This window comes from Peromyscus californicus, unplaced genomic scaffold (assembly GCF_007827085.1).
Source record: "Peromyscus californicus insignis strain IS unplaced genomic scaffold, ASM782708v3 Scaffold_17__1_contigs__length_78620276, whole genome shotgun sequence".
Lineage (NCBI taxonomy): Eukaryota > Metazoa > Chordata > Mammalia > Rodentia > Cricetidae > Peromyscus > Peromyscus californicus.
This window is the reverse complement of record NW_026294469.1, coordinates 62,215,132-62,234,971: the sequence shown is the minus strand read 5'-3', so window position 1 is coordinate 62,234,971 and position 19,840 is coordinate 62,215,132. Positions and strand designations below refer to the sequence as shown.

General features: G+C 44.7%; 1 long non-coding RNA gene across 1 annotated transcript; it reads left to right on the top strand.

Moving 5' to 3' along the window:
• Nucleotides 1-491: 491 nt before the first annotated feature.
• LOC128112958 (uncharacterized) lies at nt 492-19,279 on the top strand. Its single transcript, XR_008219243.1, has 3 exons — nt 492-758; nt 1,710-1,920; nt 18,672-19,279. It is a non-coding gene; the product is annotated as an uncharacterized LOC128112958 (long non-coding RNA).
• The last annotated feature ends 561 nt before the right edge of the window (nt 19,280-19,840 follow it).

The window sequence follows — 19,840 nt, the reverse complement described above, 5'->3', positions numbered from 1 at the left end:
AGGACATTTTTGTTTATGAAATTGTGAGAGGATTTGCTTTCAATATTCCAGCAAAAACAAGTGTATCTGTTTGGTGGAGTATTCTTTCTTTCTGGTCATATGTGAACATTTCCTGAGTAAAAATGTATAAACATTGCCAGACGTGGCGGCCTAGACCTGCTGTATCCCAGTACTCAGGAGGCCGAGGCAGGAGGATGTTGAATTCAAAGCCAATATTGGCTACAAAGTGAGATATTGTCTTAAAGGGTTAATAAATGAAGATAATGAGCTTTTAGAATTGGTATTGAGCAGGGAAGGTATGGAACCTCCTTGAGATATACTCATAGGTGGGACAGAGGTGTTCCTGCAGAGCGAGGCTTAATGGGCACATTGTAGAGGAAACTCTAGAAGAATCCTGTTGTTTCCCAAGCACTTCCCATGAGAGCCGCTGGTCCAACTTGCTCATTATTTCTGTGGGTGACTGAATTTATGTGTTCCCATTCCAGGGTCATGCCTTCTGGCTGAGATATTCACTCCAGAGGGTCTGGGCAGATCAATTAATTGCTCCTCAACTCTTTTGGATGATTTGATGACAGAAAGAATCCTTGCCACACACACCATTATAGATGTTCCTGGAGTGGAGAGTCCTCAAGGCTTGGAAGGACAACCTTTATGAAGACACTGAGGACAGCAGGGGGCCATTAGTTGCTGGGGATCGTTGGGCATTTTGAAATGACTGGACTCTTGTAACTCTGCTGGAATACTGAATTATGTTGAAGGTGAATGGTTACAGCTGGAGCTTGGGGGTCCCACACATCATAAAATGCTAGGGGATGCTTAGACTAACTTCTCAGCACATGGATAATGAGCAGCTGACCTGTGAACGGTAGTCCCCTGGACAACCTGCAGCCCTGTGTTGTAGCCACAGGTCCCCATAGCCAGGGCTCTGTGAGAGGTTTCAATCATTAGGGACTTTTGGGACAAGCCTTGCTGGGACTTCTGTATGAACTTAGTACTGTGCATGAACCAAAGTCTGTGTTCTCTTGACCCCCCTGAAGAATGGGCACCTTAGATAGCTTCTTTGTTAAGAGAGGCCTTCATTCATTCATTTTTAGTTCATTTGAGCAAATTTCACGAGGAGGCCTCCATGGGCTGCCTTTCTGTGGAAACTTGTCCCTTCTTTTGTTATTGTTTCCGAGTGTAATAGCTAACACTTTGTGAAGACCTCTTCAGTGCTAGGCAATGTGAGAGTCTATCCACCCAGTCCTCTTATGAGATGATTTACATGTTCCTGTCATTCAGATGGGAAAGGAGAGACCTGTTAAAAAAACAGTGGCAAGGTGACATGCCCGAGGACACAGAGCAAGTTGTGACCCAGATCCAACCCAGCCACCAAGGCCTGGCTTTCACCCACTGTTTAATTTCTGCCTTCCAGGCAGCTTTAAGAAAAGAAGTTCTGTGACAGACCCCCAGTCGGGGTGAACGTGTGTGGCCAGCTCTAGGCTGGACTTTCTACCTTAGCCCTGAAAAGCTCATAGCATCTTATTTTAGAGCCCTAACTCTGTGTGACATTCTAATCCACGTAAGGTGAAAGGTGGTCTTGGCCTAGCAAGGGTCTTTGGGGTGAGGATGCCTGGTGCTGTGGGATTTACAGAGTGCTTCTAGTACCCACCTTGGCTTAGATCTCTGCCTGACTTAAAGGCTTCAATTCTCATCCCAACTCCTCCTAGGGGCTATAAAGCAGAAGCTCAAGGGGGCCAGTGCTTTTGCATGGCCGCTCAGATGAGACTCACGCCTCATGTTCTAAGCTGGATTTTTCCATTAAGAACAACAACAAAAAAAATGGAATGGAAGAAGACAGCAAGCCTGTGTCCTGAGGATGTCAGGGGCTACTCCCAAGAAACCCGTTTGATGCCTGGGACCTTACCGCTGTCTGATCCTGTAAGTGACCTCATCATTCTGTCCTCCCAGGCATAATCACACACTGTGGACATAGGATGTCATCACAGCTGGGCGAGTGAGGTCTAGGTGAATGGCTGCTGGCCTCATTTCAATAGTGAAGACTCTGCCAGGCTGTTGAGGATCGGGCTTAATCAAGCCTGACTTTTCCGTGCAGTGCGAAATCCTTCACGGAGACAGAACCCATGTTATTTTACTCTCTTAAAGGCATGGTGAGCATCTTGCAGCCCTTGGCAGAACTGGGCTGGGGGTAGCTGGCAGCCCCTTCTAACAGGCAGGTAAAGCTTCTGGCTTGCTTGATTTGTTGTTGTTGTTGTTGTTGTTGTTTTTCTCCATCACACTCTTTATCACCTCAAAGGGGGAGGGCAGGTGTTGACTGGGCTGTCCTACCTCATGGTGTCTGTAGGACCTGAGAGGTGACAAAGCTTTGTCCCAAGCTTTGGAGGTAAGAGGGCTTCTTTATCCACAAAATGACAGGGACAGGGGAAGTTGAAACTGACATCTCCAAGGTCACACAGAGCCAGAGTTGAGCCTGGCTATTCGGCCATGCACCCAGACTTGTTCAACTGCAGGGAAGACTAAAGGCCCCCTCCTTCATGCCTATGACTTGTGATGTCTTTCATAGTCTCTAGCTGTCTTAGTTAGGGTTTCTATTGCTGTGAAGAGACACCATGACTATGGCAACTCTTATTAAGGAAGACATTTAAATGGGTGGTTTACAGTGCCGAGGTTCAGTCCATTTTCATCATCCTGGCACATGGCGGCATGCAGGCAGAGATGGTGCTGGAGAAGGAGCTCAGGATTCTACCTCTTAATCCAAAGGAAACAGGAAGTGAACTGAGACACAGAGAGCCTTGAGCATATATGAGACCTCAAAGCCCACCCCCACAGTGACACACTTCCTCTAAGAAGGCCACACCTACTCCAACAAAGACACGCCTCCTAATAGCACCACTCCCTGTGAGCTTATGGAGGCCAATTACATTTAAACCACCACACTAGCCACTGGGTATAGCTATTTCCTAGGAATTCTTAGGTTTCTGCTTATAAATGTGCATCTTGAAGAGCTTTAAACCAACATATTCTATTTTGAAACAACAGGAATAGTATAATCAGGCAAAAAGAAAAGGAAGTACATCTTGGGTGGACTTTCTCCTTAACTCTCCTGCCTTCGAATCCTGTACCACTCCCACACAGCCAGCCTTAGGAGGAGTTTCTGTTGCCAAATACTTTTCACAGGTGTGTACTGTGGATTTGCTTAGCACTACCACCTAAACCTGGGGAGGCCTCATTTTCCTTACTTGTAGGGGAAAAAAATATATATTTTACTTTTTAAAATTTCAGTTATTAGGCTAAATGTGTGCTGTGGGTTTTTTTGTTGTTGTTTTTTGTTTGTTTGTTTGTTTTTCAAGACAGGGTTTCTCTGTGTAGCTTTGCGCCTTTTCTGGAACTCACTTGGTAGTCCAGGCTGGCCTCGAACTCACAGAGATGCACCTGCCTCTGCCTCCCGAGTGCTGGGATTAAAGGCGTGCGCCACCACCGCCCGGCTCTAAATGTGTTTTTTAATTTAAAATTTTACTCTGTGTGTGTGTGTGTGTGTGTGTGTGTGTGTGTGTGTGTGTGTGTATGGGGCAGTACATGTGTGCCATGGTGGTGTGCCTTCACGTGAAGGTCAGAGAATAACTGTTGGGAATTCATTCTCTCTTCTCAACATGTGGGTCCTGGGAATTGAACTCTGGTCATCAGACTTAAGAATAGATACCCTTCCTTACCCACTTTATATACGCTGGTAGGTTTTTAAAAAAATGAGATGAAAAGAAAATATTGACTATGAGTAAAAGAGTGTAAGTATAAGCAAGGTAAATATAAGTAAGCTATGAAAGTTACAAGGATCCTGTATGTATCCTTCCTCTTCCATAGAAAACGAACAAGGTGAGTAGACTGGCTGGTTTTGTGTCATCTTGACACAAGCTAGAGTCATCAGAGAGGAAGGAGCCTCAGTTGAGGAAATGCCTCCATGAGGTCCAGCTGTAAGGCATTTTCTCAATTAGTGATCAATGGGGGAGGGCCCAGTCCATGGTGGGTAGTGCTGTCCCTGGGCTGGTGATCCTGGGTTCTGTAAGAAAGCAGGCTGAGCAAGCCAGGGAGAACAAGCCAGGAAGCAGCACCCTTCCATGGCCTCTGCATCAGCTCCTGCCCCCAGGTTCCTGCCCTGTTTGAGTTCCTGTCCTGACTTCTTTTGGTGATGAACAGCAATGTGGAAGTGGAAGCCGAATAAACCCTTTCCTCCCCAAATTTCTTTTTGGTCATGGTGTTTTGTTGAAGCAATGGAAACCCTACAAAGACAGTCAGTTTGCTTTGACTATCCTTGTGGCCACTCCCTGTACCACCCAGTCTCTCATCTCGTTCAGTGACACTTTTCTGAATTCTGTGTTTATCATTTTCCTACATGTCCTTCCGTGTTACCATACTTGTTTGGAGTTTGAGTGTTTCACTTCACATTTTGCGCTTTAAATCAAGTGGCTTTTGAAGATTAATTCACACTGTTGCATATAGCTCATTCACTTTCAATCAGTAAAGTTCATACATTTTCTTTTGTTGTAAGATTTATTTTTATTTGTGCTGTGGTGTGCGTGCACACGCACATGTGTTATGTGTGTGCAAGTGCTTGTGGAGGCCAGGAGAGGGTCTTGACATCCTAGAGTTGGAGTGGTTGTGAGCTGTCCGACACAGATGGTGGGAACCAAACTCTGATCCTTGGGAAAAGCAACAAGAGCTCTTAACTGCTGAGTCATTTCTCCAGCCCCAAGTTCACGTATATTTCAAGGCTACACGTGATTTCATGTATGAACACAAGGTCATCAACAAATATCTTATTGTTATTGGGTGACTGAATTGTGTACACACAGGCAAGTCCAACCTACAGCCCGTGGGTTGAATGTGGCCAAGGATAGCTATGAATGTGATCCAATGCAAAACTGTAAACTTACTTAAAATATTATGAGTTGTTTTTTCATGATTTATTTTACTTTTGAAATGTATTTGGGAGATAGTGGCTAGAGAGCTGTTCTTGCAAAGGACCTGGGTTTAATTCCCAGCATTTACATGATGGTTCATAGCCACATGTAATTCCAGTTTTGGGAGACTCCAGTGTCTTCTTCTGACCTCCATGGGCACTAGACACATACACAGTGGCAGTGCACATACATACATGCAGGTAAAACACTAATACACATCAGGTAAAATCAATCTCAAAACATTTTCAGAAGTTATTTTTAAAATTACAGTTTTGTTGTATTTGTTCTTTGGTAATTTCATACATATGTATAATGCATTCTGGTTACTCCAACTCCTTCTCTTTCCTATCTCCTCTCACTCCCATCAGGCTCCTACCCCCAGCTTACATATAAGTCTCTTTCTCATATCCATGTCTTTTTGTTTTTCGACCCGCTGAGTTTAACTAGAGCTGTCTGTGTGGCCATGGTTTGGAACCATCCACTGGAGCTTGGTGGGCTCCCTCATGGGCACACAACCCAAAACAATGACTAGCAGCCCTCTGCTAGACCTATCAGTAGACACTGGTTCAGCAGGCAGGGTTAGGGCCTGTGAGACCCCCTCCCACCCATGACTGACTAACACTAGGCTCATTTTGTGCAGGCTCAGTGGAGGCAACCTGAGTCGTGCCCAGAAGATAGCATGTCACAGTCCCCTGTCCCCCCACCCCACCCCATCCTCCCTGTCTTCAGTTCTCCCTCCCTCACTCCCTCCTTCCCTCCCTCCCTCTCTCTCACCTTCCTTTCCTCCTTTCCCTTTAGAATTTCTTTTATTCAAGTTTTGACACTTTCATGCATATATACCTGTATCCTTTCACGTTTTATCTCCTCCCTTTTCAAAACTTTGAGTTTAATTAATGCTTCATGCTGGAATGTTCCCTTGATCTTGGGCAGATCATCACAGCTGTAGCCTGTTCACAAGTACAATATTTATGTCATATCCAGAAGACCGTAGTCCAAGTACCCCTCACCATCCTCTGGCTCTTACATTTTTCTGTCTTCTTTTATTTAAGAAGTATTGGTAATAGTTCTTTGAACGTGAAGAAATGTGAAGAAACACATTTACAAGTGTTTCTATCTGGGCCTGGACTTCTTTTAGTTGTAAGATATTAAATTACTGTTTTAAACTCACTGTTTGCTATAGATTTATGTACATTATTGGTCTCGTCTTGGCTTAATTTTAGTAGGTCATATACTGTTAATTCCACCAGTCAAGAATAAAGCCACTACTACAATTTTTAATCAAATTTGAGACAAGCTTTAATTAAATACTGTCCAGGAAGGATGGACTCTCTGGCTAGGTCCATCTCTGGGTTCCCAGAAAAATGGTCCTGAATCACGTTTTTAAGAGGCTTAAAAAGGCAAAATCCATGATTCACTGCATTTCCCATCAGATCCAATCAGGGGTCATCATACATCCTGACATACTTCCTGCCCATATACCTCCTCTCCACATGTGATCAAGCACATCTGGTGCAGTTAGGTCAAACAAACACAGGACAAACAGGAAATTATTTTTAACTGTCTTAACTGCAAGCAGAACCCTTCACCTGCAAGGTACGTTTTCCTGTCTTGGTCTCGCACTAACTTATAAGGTGTATTGTTCTTGTTCCTGTGCTGTGGGATGGTCTGTATGTCAAATGTGTTGCTGATTGGTCAATGAATAAATCACTGATTGGTCAGTGGCCAGGCAGGAAGTATAGGCGGGACTAACAGAGAGGAGAATTGAGAGAACAGGAAAGCTGGGTGAGGGAGACACTGCCAGCCGCCACCATGACAAGCCGCATGTGAAGATCCCGGTAAGCCACGAGCCATGTGGAAAGGTATAGATTTATGGAAATGGATTAATTTAAGCTATAAGAACAGTTAGCAAAAAGCCTGCCACGGCCATACAGTTTGTAACCAATATAAGTCTCTGTGCTTACTTGGTTGGGTCTGAGCAGCTGTGGGACTGGCGGGTGACAAAGATTTGTCCTGACTATGGGCAAGGCAGGAAAACTCTAGCTACATTCCTGTTTTGGTCTCACGATACATCTAGAAAAAGAATTTATCTATTTTTTTTCCAGTTCAGTAGAACATAGGTCTTTAAGGTATGACCTAATAATTTTTCTAAATTTTATTGGTATCTGTTGTGATTGCTCCCCTTTCATCTCCAAATTTTATTGATTTGAATCTTCTCTCTCTTTTGGTTAGTTTAGCTAGGAATTTGTCAATCTTGTTTATCTTTGCAAAGAACCAACTCTTTGTTTCATTGAGTCTTTGTATTTTTTTGTTTCCATTTTATTAATTTCTGCTTTGATCTTAATGATTTCTTTCCAGCTACTTATTTGGGTTTAGCCTGCTCTTTTTTCCCTGCTTAACCCATTTAGCTAGCCTATGTCCTCTTGTTGAAGAGTGGAGGTCACTAATCTTTTTTTTTATTTAATTTACTTTAATTAACTTTTTTCATTTTTTATTTTATTTATTACTGTCCAAAATTTTCCCTCCCTCTCCTCCCAGTTTTCCTTTCTTTCTTTTTTTAAAAAATATGTATTTATTATGTATACATTGTTCTGCCTGTATATATGCCTGCACACCAGAAGAGGGCACCAGATCTCATCATAGATGGCTGTGAGCCACGGTGTGGTTTCTGGGAATTGAACTCAGGACCTTTGGAAGAGCAGCCAGTGCGCTTCACCTGTGAGCCATCTCTCCAGCCCGAGGTTGTGAATCGTTCGGGTTATTGTTAAGGGGTGTGTGTCGATTACTGTCATTTTGCTGCTTTTGTGATGTGAGTGTTGTTGTCTTAAAAAAGGAACTTAGGGGAGAAGAGGGTTTACTTGGCTTATAGTTCCAGGTCACAGTTCATCACTGAGGGAAGTCAAGGCAGGAACTCAAGCTGAAACCATGGAGGAGCACTGATTGATGGCCCACTCACTGGCTGGTGGATAGGCCTCTTACACAGTCAAGGGCCACCTGTGTAGAGAATGGGGCAACCCACAATAGGCTGGGCCCTTCTACATCAATTAAGACAAGACAACCCCTTACAGACTATGGGTAAATCTGATAAGGACAATTACTCAATTGAGACAGTTGCCCTTTGCTAGATGACTCGAGGCTGTATCAAGCTGACACTTGATGCTAACTAGGATGATGTTATTTTCATAGGGTTAATTTGTCCTCATCCTGTAGCCTCTTGGTTATGCTTATTATTCTCTTCATTTCTAGGTATTTCTTCTAATATTTTCTGCAGGCCTGGATTGGTGGACATAAACATGAATTCCCTTAGCTTGTTTATATCATGGAAAGGTTTTCTTTCTCATTCAATGATGGCAGATAGTTTTGCTGGGTAGATTAGTCTGGGTTGGCATCTCTGGTCTTTTAGGGCTTGATGTATCTTACTCTTAAGCTCTTCTAGATTTTAAAGTTTCCATTATGAAGTCAGCTGTTATTCAGATGGGCTTGCCTTCATGTGTGACTGACAGCTTCTCGGTGCCATTTCTTTCTTCTGTGTATTTAGTGTTTTCACTATAATATGTGATAATAATTTCTTTTCAGATCCTATTTGGTATCTGTGTGCCTCTTGTGTTTGAATAAGCTCCTCATTCTTTAGTTTGGGAAAGTTTTCTTCTCTGATTCTATTGAAGATCTAGTCTGTGCCTTTGACCTGGAATCCTTTGTCTTCTATGCCCATAATTCATAGATTTGGTCTTTTCATAATGTTTCAAAATTTCTGCATATTCTACTTATGAGTTAAAAAGAAACAACAACATCATTTTCTTTGATTAAGTGATCCAAGTCTTTTGCCATGTCTTAAAATCCTGACATCCTGTCTTCTTTAGGATCCACTCTGTGTGGCTTTCCATTGAGTTTTTTTAGACTTGGGTTGATGAAATTTTCATTTCCATATACATTTCAGCTTAGATTTTCTTCAGTAGTTCAATCTCTTGGTCAAAGTCTCATTTTATGCCCTGAATTGTTTTTGTTATTTTACTTAGTTATTTCTGTTTTCTTGGACTTCAACTGGGAGTTTATTCCTGTCCTTTTTAAGTTCATTTAAGTATTTATTAGTCTCTGTATCTTGAAAGTTGTTTACATTGTTCTCATTACTATAGGATTGATGGTCTTTGTGGGGAACATAGTCTTTTTTTCCATATTGCTTATGTTTTTACAATGGGATCTGGGCCCCTGGAGATAGGGTTTTGGTTTGTATGTTTGATATGGGTTTTAAGCCTCCTGTGTTATATGGGGGTTTGTTTGATCCTGTTTTTTTTTTTTTTAATTGTTGTTTGCTTTTTTTTTTTTTTTTCCTGTTCTATCTTAAGTGACTTTAGATAAGGTAGTGTGTGTGTAGTTAGTCATTCAGACTCTCAGGATGAGTGGGGAGATTCCAACTCTGTGGCTACCAGGGGTAGCTGGGGTCAAGGTGGCTGTGTGAGTCCTTGGGTGAGGTCTCTGGGTAGGCATCAGGGTGGGGCCGAGGTGTCTAACTCTGATGACTGTATGAGTAATTATTTAGGGAAGATATGGGGCAGGTGGCATGGGAGGCAGGGCTGAGGGGACATACCACCAGCACCTGTGGGTGTGGCTGGCTGCTGGGGTTGTGCCCAGGGAAAGCAGCTCTCAGAAGGAGGCAGGACTGGGGCTATGGGGGCGGACCAACAGAGTCCTTGAATGCTTAGGTAAATTGTTTTCTAGTAAAGTGCTATTAACCCCTTTCAGACTTCCTATTTTACCAAGAATTGGAGGAGACACACATTGTTGTTTCCTCACTGTAACTACGGGTTTGTCTAGGTTTTCGCTTAGTTTCATCAGTTTTTGAGGCTATGTTTGCTAAGTCTTTCAGATGAATAGACCTTTCATTATTTTACAGTACTTCTTGACCTGTAGTGATGTTTCTTGACCTTAAGGTATTTTTTCCTGATAATACTAGAATCCTTTCAAATTCCTTTAGGCATTCCATTGCTAAATCTTTTTTTTTTTCTTTGTAATTTGAGTTTTGCTGGTCTGCATGTTTCATTAGTTAAGTCTGTTCTTTGAAAATGTCATATGTATATAATGTATTCTGATTATCTCCTCCCGCCCACTGCCACTCTTGTCTTCCTCTCATACCTACCAATCCCTTTCCCGGTTTCATGACTTTTGGTTTTGTCTTATGACCTGTCTAGTTTAACCAGGGCCGTATGCCTATTGGATTAGAACTATCCACTGGAGGCCAGTGGGGTTGCCGTTGGGTACATCACTGCAGGCAATGACTATCCTTATCCGCGAATCTATCAGTAGTCAATAGCCCAGCAGTGAAGAGTTGGGTCCCATGGGCCGCTCCATCACCATTCTTGTGCAAACCTAGTGTGGTTGTCTACAGCTTCTGTGATTTCATAATCACAACAGTTGTGTCTTGCCCAGAAGGCGGCATCCCATAGCCCTTTGTCTAATCTCCAGCTCTTACATTTGTTTCCACGCTCTTCTGAAATGCTCTCAAAGCCTTAGAGGCGATATCTTGATCAAGTTTACAGTCCCGGGTGTGGGTTTCTTTCTATGATGTGGGCCTCAAATCTAATCATGGGGTGGCTTATCCCTCTAACAATAGTGCAGCTATTGCCAGGGGCACATCTTGCCTGGCAGATTGGTGCTGTAAGTTTAAAGGGCTCACATCTGGGTAAGATCACCGATGCCTTTTCCCCTAGCATCCTCTGTAACTCCGAAGGCTAGTCAGTAGGGAGGAGGCTTCAATCTCAGTTCAGGTTGATTTCTCTTTATCATGCAACCAAGATGTGTGGTGTCTTCAGCAATACCGTCTTGTCATCTGGCTGTCATGGGAGGCACAACCCCAGCAGCCAGCCACACCCACAGGTGCTGGTGGAGAGATCCTGTATTGTTTGGGGGCCTCTGGGACCTCACTGACCAACCACTCATAAGGAGGTACCTCCTCTGGTGCTGGACCTTTTGTGTAATAACCCACAGCTTCTAGGAGCAGCTTTTTTTTCAGGCATGCAGTGTGTCTACTTTTAAACTTCGAAAATTACAAATTTTGTTTTTGTTTTTCTTAGACTCGGCAAGCACAGTAGTGAGAAGAGAGGAAGTGTGGAACACGAGTTTTCAATCTGTAACTGATTGTGAACAATCAACTGTGATAACTCACTACCTTCAGACCAGCCCATAAGTCATGTTTTTTAACTTGGTCACAGATAGACTTCCATATGGCCTTTTTGTTATGCCCAGATTGTGACCCCAAAGAGACCACCGAAGACCTTGAATGTCTAGAATGCAACAGCAAGGTTTATTCTGTAGATACAAGTCTAGACAGGGAACTCATTCCTACACCCAATACAGTGAGGCAGGCAGGAGTTGCTCTATCTTTGTGTGGCTAGCTTTTTAAAGGCAAAAACCGCAAGCCCTTCAGGGCGGTTGGGGGTGGGGAGTGGGGGGTGGGGGTGGGGGTTTTGCACGGGTGCAACTCGGATTGGTTTATTTTTATCTCTGTTCTCTTTTAATTGGGTGAGGGTATGTAACCTTTGAATTTACTGGTTGGTGGTTACAATTTATTACTTTGGGGGCAGTCCGGGACAAGTCCCAGGCTTTGTCCTTGAGCCGCCATGGGGGCTGGCTGGCCAAGCACGTACTGACTGTGGGGGCTGGCTCAGTGGTCCAGGCTCTGTCCTTGAGCTGCCATGGGGGCTGGCTGGCCTAGCATGTCATGCACATAACTCTAAGTTGGTGAGGGGCCCCAGACAGTAAACATCTGGCTGAACTTTGAGCAGTCAGAGTACATGAGAAAGGGAGCTACTGCAAGGACTATGTCTTTTGTTCACGGCCCTCCCAGAGACTGCTTGCTCAGTCTCAGGAAACTGAAATTGAGGCCTGATCTCTGAGAGAAGATTGAGTAGCCTGTTAAGGCATCTGCTTGGTCCTTTCACTTTTCACATTCCATTCATTTTTGTTAACTCTACCCCTCCCCTCTTGTCTCCCCTATTACCCCACCTCTCCCCCTTTCAACATTTCCATCCCCAGTATTCTCCCCTTCTACTTATATGTTACCTGCTTTCTGCTACTCCCCTCCCTTAAGGTCCCCCAACCCCAACGGCCTCTTTCTAGTTCCTGGCTTCCACAGGTGCTTCGGGCTGAAATGTAAAATTAAAGATTCAGTGCTAGGATCCATGTAGGAGTGCGACCATGTGGCATCTGTTTTTCTGTGTTTGGGTTATCTTCCTCAGCAGAACACTCTCCAGTTCCATTTACCTGCAGCTATTACGATTCTGTTTTTTGTTACAGGGGAGTAAAATTCCATTGTGTACATGTACCACATTTTCATTTTCCATTTCTTAGCTACTGTGACTGGAGCAGCAATGAACATGGACGAGCAAGTATCTCTGTAATTGGAAGCAGAGTTATTTTGGTATATTCCATCTGTGTGAACAGCAGCGTCCTTGGGCTCTTGATACTGATCTACCAGTGTCTGCCATCCAGAGATCTTGACTTGCTCAGTCATTTTTCACTCGTCTGTTGACTCTCCGATGCCTCCAATGACAGTTATTGTTAATCTAGTTCCCCTAGTTGTTGAAACTATTGCCATTCACTTATTCTCTCATTAATAGAAGTAGAAGTTTAGTACTAACTGTGCTCTATCTGAGGAAGAGCAGGTATAGAGTATTGCTGCTAACAGAGTAGCCTAACCCATGTGACTCAGGAGGACCTGGCAGCACAGCCCTGTAATACCAACTACGAGGAAGGCTGAGACAGGAAGATCACAAGTTCAAGACCTTCCTGGTCAATTTAGTGAGATCCTGTCATAAAAGGAAAAAAAAAAAATAAAAGGAGGATAGGACATAGCTCAGTGATCAGGTGCTTGCTCAATGAGGCCATAAGTAGATTCAATCCTGTCTTCATTAAGGTTTCTATTGCTGTGAAGAGACGCCATGACCACAGCAACTGTTAAAAAAGAAAACATTTAATTGAGGTGGCTTACAGGTTCAGAGGTTCAGTCCATTATCACCATGGCGGGGATGGTGTTGGAGGAGCTGAGAGTTTTACATCTTGATCTGCAGGGAACAGGAAGTGAACTGAGAGGCTGGGTGTGGCTTGAGCATATATGAGACCTCAAAGCCCAACTCCATAGTGACACACTTCCTCTGAAAAGGCCATATCCACTCCAACAAAGTCATACCTCCTAATAACACCATTTCCTATGAGCTTATGGGGACCAATTACATTCAAACTATGACAAATCCCCATTACTGGGGCAGGAAAGTCCCATCCACAGTGTCTGGGAAAGGTGATTCAGAGACCCATCATGACCCTGCATCAGAGGTTGAGGGTGTGTTGTTAACTAGGCTTGGGAACTTCATACATTGCTCATCTGTGTAACGAGTCTTTTTCTGTCCCACCATCCAGCTCCCAAATAACTACATGGAGACTTATTAATTATGAAATCTTGGCCTTAGTTTAGGCTTGTCCCACTAGTTCTTATAACTTAAAATAACCCATTTATATTAATCTATGTTTTGCCTTGTAGCTTTTTACCTTTCTTTCATTTTGTATTTCCTCTTCCCTCCATGTCTCGTCAGCATCTGACGTGTGCCTGGATTCATCTCCTACTTCCTTTCTCTCTGCCTGGAAGTGTCGCCTATAACTCCCGTCTAGCTATTGGCTGTTCAGCTCTTTCTTAAACCAATCACAGTAATATATCTTCACCCAGTGTACAAACACCCCACATCTGAGTAAACATAACCTAAAAAAGTAAACATAACCCAAAAGAGCACCTGAGGTGACCCGTGCCAGCCTGAGCAGAATTTGGATCATGCCCAGGGTCACTGACACTAAGCTAGTGTGAGTGCTTAGGGATGGTTCAACAGCCTGGGCCTCAGAGATAGGAGTCTAGACCAGAGATCAACAGCCAACCTGCCTTTGTTTAGGACCGGGGACTAGGGAGTGATTTCCAAACCCTGAAGGTCTGATCCCTGATTCTAGACTTCCAGCCTCCAGAATGGTGAGGAAATGAATTCCTGTCATTTAGGCAGAAGGGGGACAAGGAGGCAGGAGGGCGGTGGTGGTCAAAGACTCATTGCTGACATGAAGGATGGTGAAAATTCTGTTCCTGCTGGCAACTGCACTCACGTGCTCCTGAAGCATCCCTCTTCTGACAGACAGACAGACAGACAGACAGACACAGACACACACACACACCCCTTTTCCTTTGCTCTGTTTGTTTTTAAGTGGGGCTGCTTCACTTACAATGTCTTCCTTTACCAACTGCATCCTAGTGGTTCAACAACTTCTCGTCCTGGGAGACAGAAAGCCCAGATCTCTGAGATTGCTGTCTGTGGAGACCCAGCCTTTGACATCTCTGCTCCATGGCTGGAGGCCCGGGAGACTGTTGACTGGACTTGAGTGCTTGTTTCCCTATGGGCAGCAGGGTTGGCCTTGCCCTGTGTGTTGTACACTTACTCATGAACATCACTGTTTTGGAATAATCCTTTTGTGCACTGTGTGGAGATGTGTCACTCGGACTGGCTTAATAAAAAGCTGAATGCCCAATAGCTAGGCAGGGTTTTCAGGGCAGAGAGAATACTGGGAAGAAGGAGGAGTCACCAGCCAAATGCAGAGGAAGCATGACATGTAGGAAATAAGGTAACAAGCAGGAGCCATGTGGTAGCATGTAAATTAATAGAAATGGATTAAGTTATAAGAGCTAGTTAGAAACAAGCCTAAGCTATTGACTGAGCTTTCATAATTAGTAATAATTCTCCATGTCATTATTGGGAAGGCAGCGGTCTTGTTGAAAACGTCCAATTACACATCACAGTTTCTGCTTACGAGCCTGTTGGACTGCTTCTGCTTCTAAGGAGGATTGGTTCCTGGGAAATCTGAGCAGCAACCCCAACAAGGCCATGACCTTCCCTCCAGCTGTGCCATCCCAGACCTAATCTCAGGGATCTTCCAGTCCCCTGGCTTGAGAGACCAGGGATCAGGGGACTTCGTGCCTGCCCTCCAAAGTTGTGAAACAGTTAAGTGTCTTAATGTTCTATTGCTGTGAGGAGACACCATGACCACGGCGACTCTTATAAAAGAAATAGTTTGGGGCTGGAGAGATGGCTCAGCGGTTAAGAGCACTGGCTGTTCTTCCAAAGGTCCTGAGTTCAATTCCCAGCAACCACATGGTGGCTCACAACCATCTATAATGAGGTCTGATGCCCTCTTCTAGCCTGAAGGCAAAACATGCAGGCAGAACACTGTATACATAATAAAGAAAGAAAGAAAGAAAGAAAGAAAGAAAGAAAGAAAGAAAGAAAGAAAGAAAGAAAGAAAGAAACAGTTTGACTGGGGGCTGGCTTACAGTTTCAAAGGTTTAGTTCATTATCTTGGTGGGGAGCATGGCAGCATGCAGGCAGACATGGTGCTGGGGGAAGTATCGGAGAGTTCTACATCCTGATTCACAGGCAGCAGGAAGAGAGAGAGAGGAGAGAGAGAGAGAGAGAGAGAGAGAGAGAGAGAGAGAGAGAGAGAGAGCCATTGGGATTGGCTTGGGCTTTTGAAACCTCCAAGTCCACCCCAGTGACACACTTCCTCCAACAAGGCCATGTCTCCTAATCCTTTCAAACAGTGCCACTTCCTGGTGACCAACTATTGAAATCTATGAGCCTATGGGGGCCATTTGCATTCAGGCTACCTTGCTGCCATGGCAATGGCCTCACCTGCTTATGGTACCTTTAGCGTATCTGCAGCTCTCTAGGGAAACCTGTGTGTGTGTGTGTGTGTGTGTGTGTGTGTGTGTGTGTGTGTGTGTGTTCACATATAAACCATAAATCAGCTAGTCATTAGTTAGTGCACATATATGAAATTCACTTTGTCTTTATTGACCACAGCAGTAAAATCAGAACACTTGAAGCAGAAAGGATGATCAGAGACGTGGTAGGCAAACCCACCCTGGGCCCCCACTGGCTGCTTCTCCCCTAACTTCCACCTTTGCCTCTTTTCTGCCCTCTGCATCTGCTTCCAGGCAGCTCCCGGCAAATGTGGTGGCAGCACACCTCCCTAGCACCCTTCCCTTTGCTAGTTCTCAGCCTCCAAATACTTCAAAATCCTTCCAGCAGTCACCATTGTCGTCAATAATTGTAGACGTGTGATTCAAGTACAAAAGTAGTGATTTTTAAAACTGAGTCATGCACAGGACTCTTAACAAAGGAAACCAGAGCGCTGGAGTTGATGCAAATTACTTTGCTTATCACATTAAACACGAACATTATTTGATATAAACACATATGACATCAACACCCCATAAAATTGTGTAAACTGCGAGCTTCAGCAGCTCTTATATAACTCTAAAACCCCAGTAAGTCTAGAAGTAATCAAACAAGGTCCCCACAAAACAGCCCAACCTGGTCAGCACCTTAATAAGAGCTGTTAGACTGTTTTCTGAATCTACACTCTGTGAAGACACCATCCTGAAGGGATGATGCCTGTCTTCACTGTGACCTCACTGGAGAATGACATCAGCGTGGTGTTTGTAAGTGAAGTAGTCTGCTCTATTCTTTAGAATTAACTGAATTAAAGAAGTGGGGGGCCGGATCTGGTGTCCAGGCTGATCTTGAATGAGGATCACCCAATCCTCCTGCCTTGGATTCCCAAGTATCTGGGGTGCCTGAATCACTGCCTGCTCTTTCTTAAAGATCAGTACTATGTGGTCCCGATGTCTCCAGAAGTAGTTTGTGAGATGTTTTGCAAGTGATGTGAACATGTTCACATTGGTCTTTAAGATTGTCATTGGACTCAAACTGAAATTGTCACGGAGACTATGTGTGGTGTTCTCAGGTGTTTGTAGACCGAAGTCTGTGAAACGTGTGTATTTTTCTGCCTTTCCCTATGGGGACTGTTTTGGCTCTTCCTGCCGGGCCTGTCCCTAGTTACTCTAAACACCCTAGGGAGCCGAAGTCCTCTAAGGAACACATACCTGTTTTTGTTTTGCATTTCCTGGGTGGGGCTGGGCCCACACACAATGCCCAAGTGGACCCCAAACACAAAAGGGCCTGCTCAAGGGTAGCTCCTGATCAGCATGCAGCTTGTCTGTGGCTATCCCCAGAGTTGCTTGGGGGTGGTGAGGGAGGGGCCTCAGTTCCCCAACTGCTCCTGACTGGGATACTGGTTGCTCACGGTGACTCCACCTGAGATTAAAAAAAAAAAAAAAATTAGCTGTTCAGTCCTTGGAAGAAACTAGCAACTCAAAGGACAGGCATAGCAACTGAATGTGACAGGAAATAGGATTTCAGAAATGCCACAAGAGTCCCCATACTTCCTCCAAGTCTCAGTCCCCAACTGATGTCTGGGCCACAGGTAGGAACCAAGACTGATGACTCCGGGCAGGGGTCCAGTAGCTGCTTATGCCATACCTGCCTCAGGCGAGACTCTGTACTTCCGGGTTCAATTCTCACTGGTGAAGACCTCATGGAGGAGAAAGGGACACAAGACCCTACAACCGTGAACCCAGCAACCTTCTTTGTGACTATGCAGCCATGGGTGCTGTGGGATGATCCTTCTGTATGCTGTGAATATGTATTACCCTCACTGGTTAATAACCAAGCTGTCTGGCTAATAGCAAGGCAGGATAAAGTTAGGTGGGACAATCAAACTGAGGACTGGGATGAAAGAGAGTGGAGTTGAATGAGATGATCGAGCTGCCCAAAAAGCAAGATGTCAGAGGACTGGTAGAGCCACAGACCGTGTGGCAATCCATAGATAAATAGAAACGGGTTCATTTAGATGGAAGAGCTAGTTTGCAATAAGCCTGAGCTATCGGCTGAGCATTTTATAATTAATATAAGCCTTTGTATAGTTTATCTGGGCCTGGGCAGTAGGGACAGAAAAACTCTGCTTCTGTGTACACATGGGCAGATTGTCCTGATGAAGCACATCCCTTTAGAGGCCCCTACATGGCTTTTAGGGGAAAGGAGTAGGCAGCTGAGGTAAACAAGATGATCTTTGAGGTCATGAGAAGGAAAGACTAATCCATCTGTGAGGACTAGTGTTTCAGTGCAGAGCTGAGAAAGCCCTGCACCCTGGAGCTCTAGATTGTCACACAGTGCAAGGCTCTGGGGAAGAGGGCACCATGTATGTGTGCATGGCTGGGTAAGCAAACTACAGCTGAAATGTCCTCACCGAAGGGGATTTCAAGATTTAGTTATCTACTTTTAAATGAACCAACTCTCTTAGCTGGGTGGTGGTGGTGTATACTTTTAATCCCAGCACTCAGGAGGCAGAAGCAGGAGGATCTCTGAGTTTTAGCTCTAGTCTACGTGGTGAATTCCAGGACAGCCAGGGCTACACGGAGTAACCCTACCTGGAAAAAAAACAAAAACAAAAAATGAAAACAAAACAAAACACCGAACAAATAAAACACTGTTGAAACGAAGCTTGGACTAAAGATAACACTAATACAGAAACTGCAGTGTGGGGCCCCAAATGGCAGGCAGTAAAAACTCTTTTAATCAGCAGGTGATGGTGAGGATTTGGTCAAAACTGAAATAATTCAAGACCACTGAAATATGGTTTCACACCTGTAAAATGTGGGGCGAAAGGGTGTCAGAATAAAAATGGAGTCATGTAAGCCAACCCTAACAAAAAAAAGCTGGAAGGCTATAAAGTGAGGGTTAAAAATGTGCTCTCAGAGATGAACAAGGTGTTGAAAAGTGTTCTTCTTTGTCTCAACAGTCAACCGGAGGCTTGTTTCACTTCTGACCACTGGACAGGAGGTGAGCATTTATGTGTTTTAAAAACAAGCTCCTAAGAGATGCTTTGGCTGTCTGGGAATGGCCACAGTCTGAATGGACGGAAGAGACACAGGTGGAGCGCAGAGGCGGAATATCCACTGTCTCAAAGGAAAAGGCCAGGGTCCAGCTTCAATTCACGTTAGAGGCAGACACCTTGGCCTTGAATGTGGCCGTGACACAGTCTGTAGAAAGGGTAGAATTATAATAGAAGTGCTATGACTGACTCTGAGCAGGGCTGGTGGGAGCAGTGGTGAAGAGCCTACCTACTGGCCTAACAACCACTGGACTGTGTGACCCTGAGACATCTGAGGGCATCCTCTATGTGGCCCCTCTATGTGGCCCCTCGATATTTCTGGGTTGATTTTCTTTTTATCTTTGCAGTGCTAAGTAGTATCTTCAGCCCTATTTATTTTGGGTGTTTTGAGACAGAGTCTGAGTCTTACTTTGTAGCCCAGACTGGCCTAGAATCCATCCTGCTGTCTTTTCTTTTTTCTCTTGGTGGGGGGAGCGGGTGGCAGGGGGTGGGGATGGGCCGCAGATTTATTTTGACCCACTCAGTCTTAAGATAATTTGCAACATAAAAACAAAAGTACGGGGGTTGGGGATTTAGCTCAGCAGTAGAGCGCTTGCCTAGCAATCGCAAGGTTCGGTCCTCAACTCCGGAAGAAAACAAAACAAAAAAAAACACCAAAAGTCCAAAACCATATGACCTCTGATCCTTGTGTTGCCTTCTTGGGACGGAAAGGCTCAGTGCAGGCCTGTTCTTGTGGAGGAGCTGGGGGTTGCCACTGAGAAAGCAGGGTGTGAGGGGAGCATGGGCAAGTGGATGGTGGGGAGATCTGCGAGGCCACTGTGGGGCAGGCTCCCTCTACACTGCTTGTCAGGGCTTCAATCAAACATCCTATCCCAAGGTCAGGAGACAGAGGCTGAGCCAGAAGGTGGTTTGGATAAGCACGTGGATGGGAAGAAGGCATGTGTCGGCAGGAAGACAGACCCTTTCCATCTCTGCCACAAACCACCTTTTACAGGAGGCTCTTGAGAACCAGGGGAGTCATACAACATGGGATGCAGGCACAGTGGAAGGATGCCCAGCTCCGACAAGGCACTGAG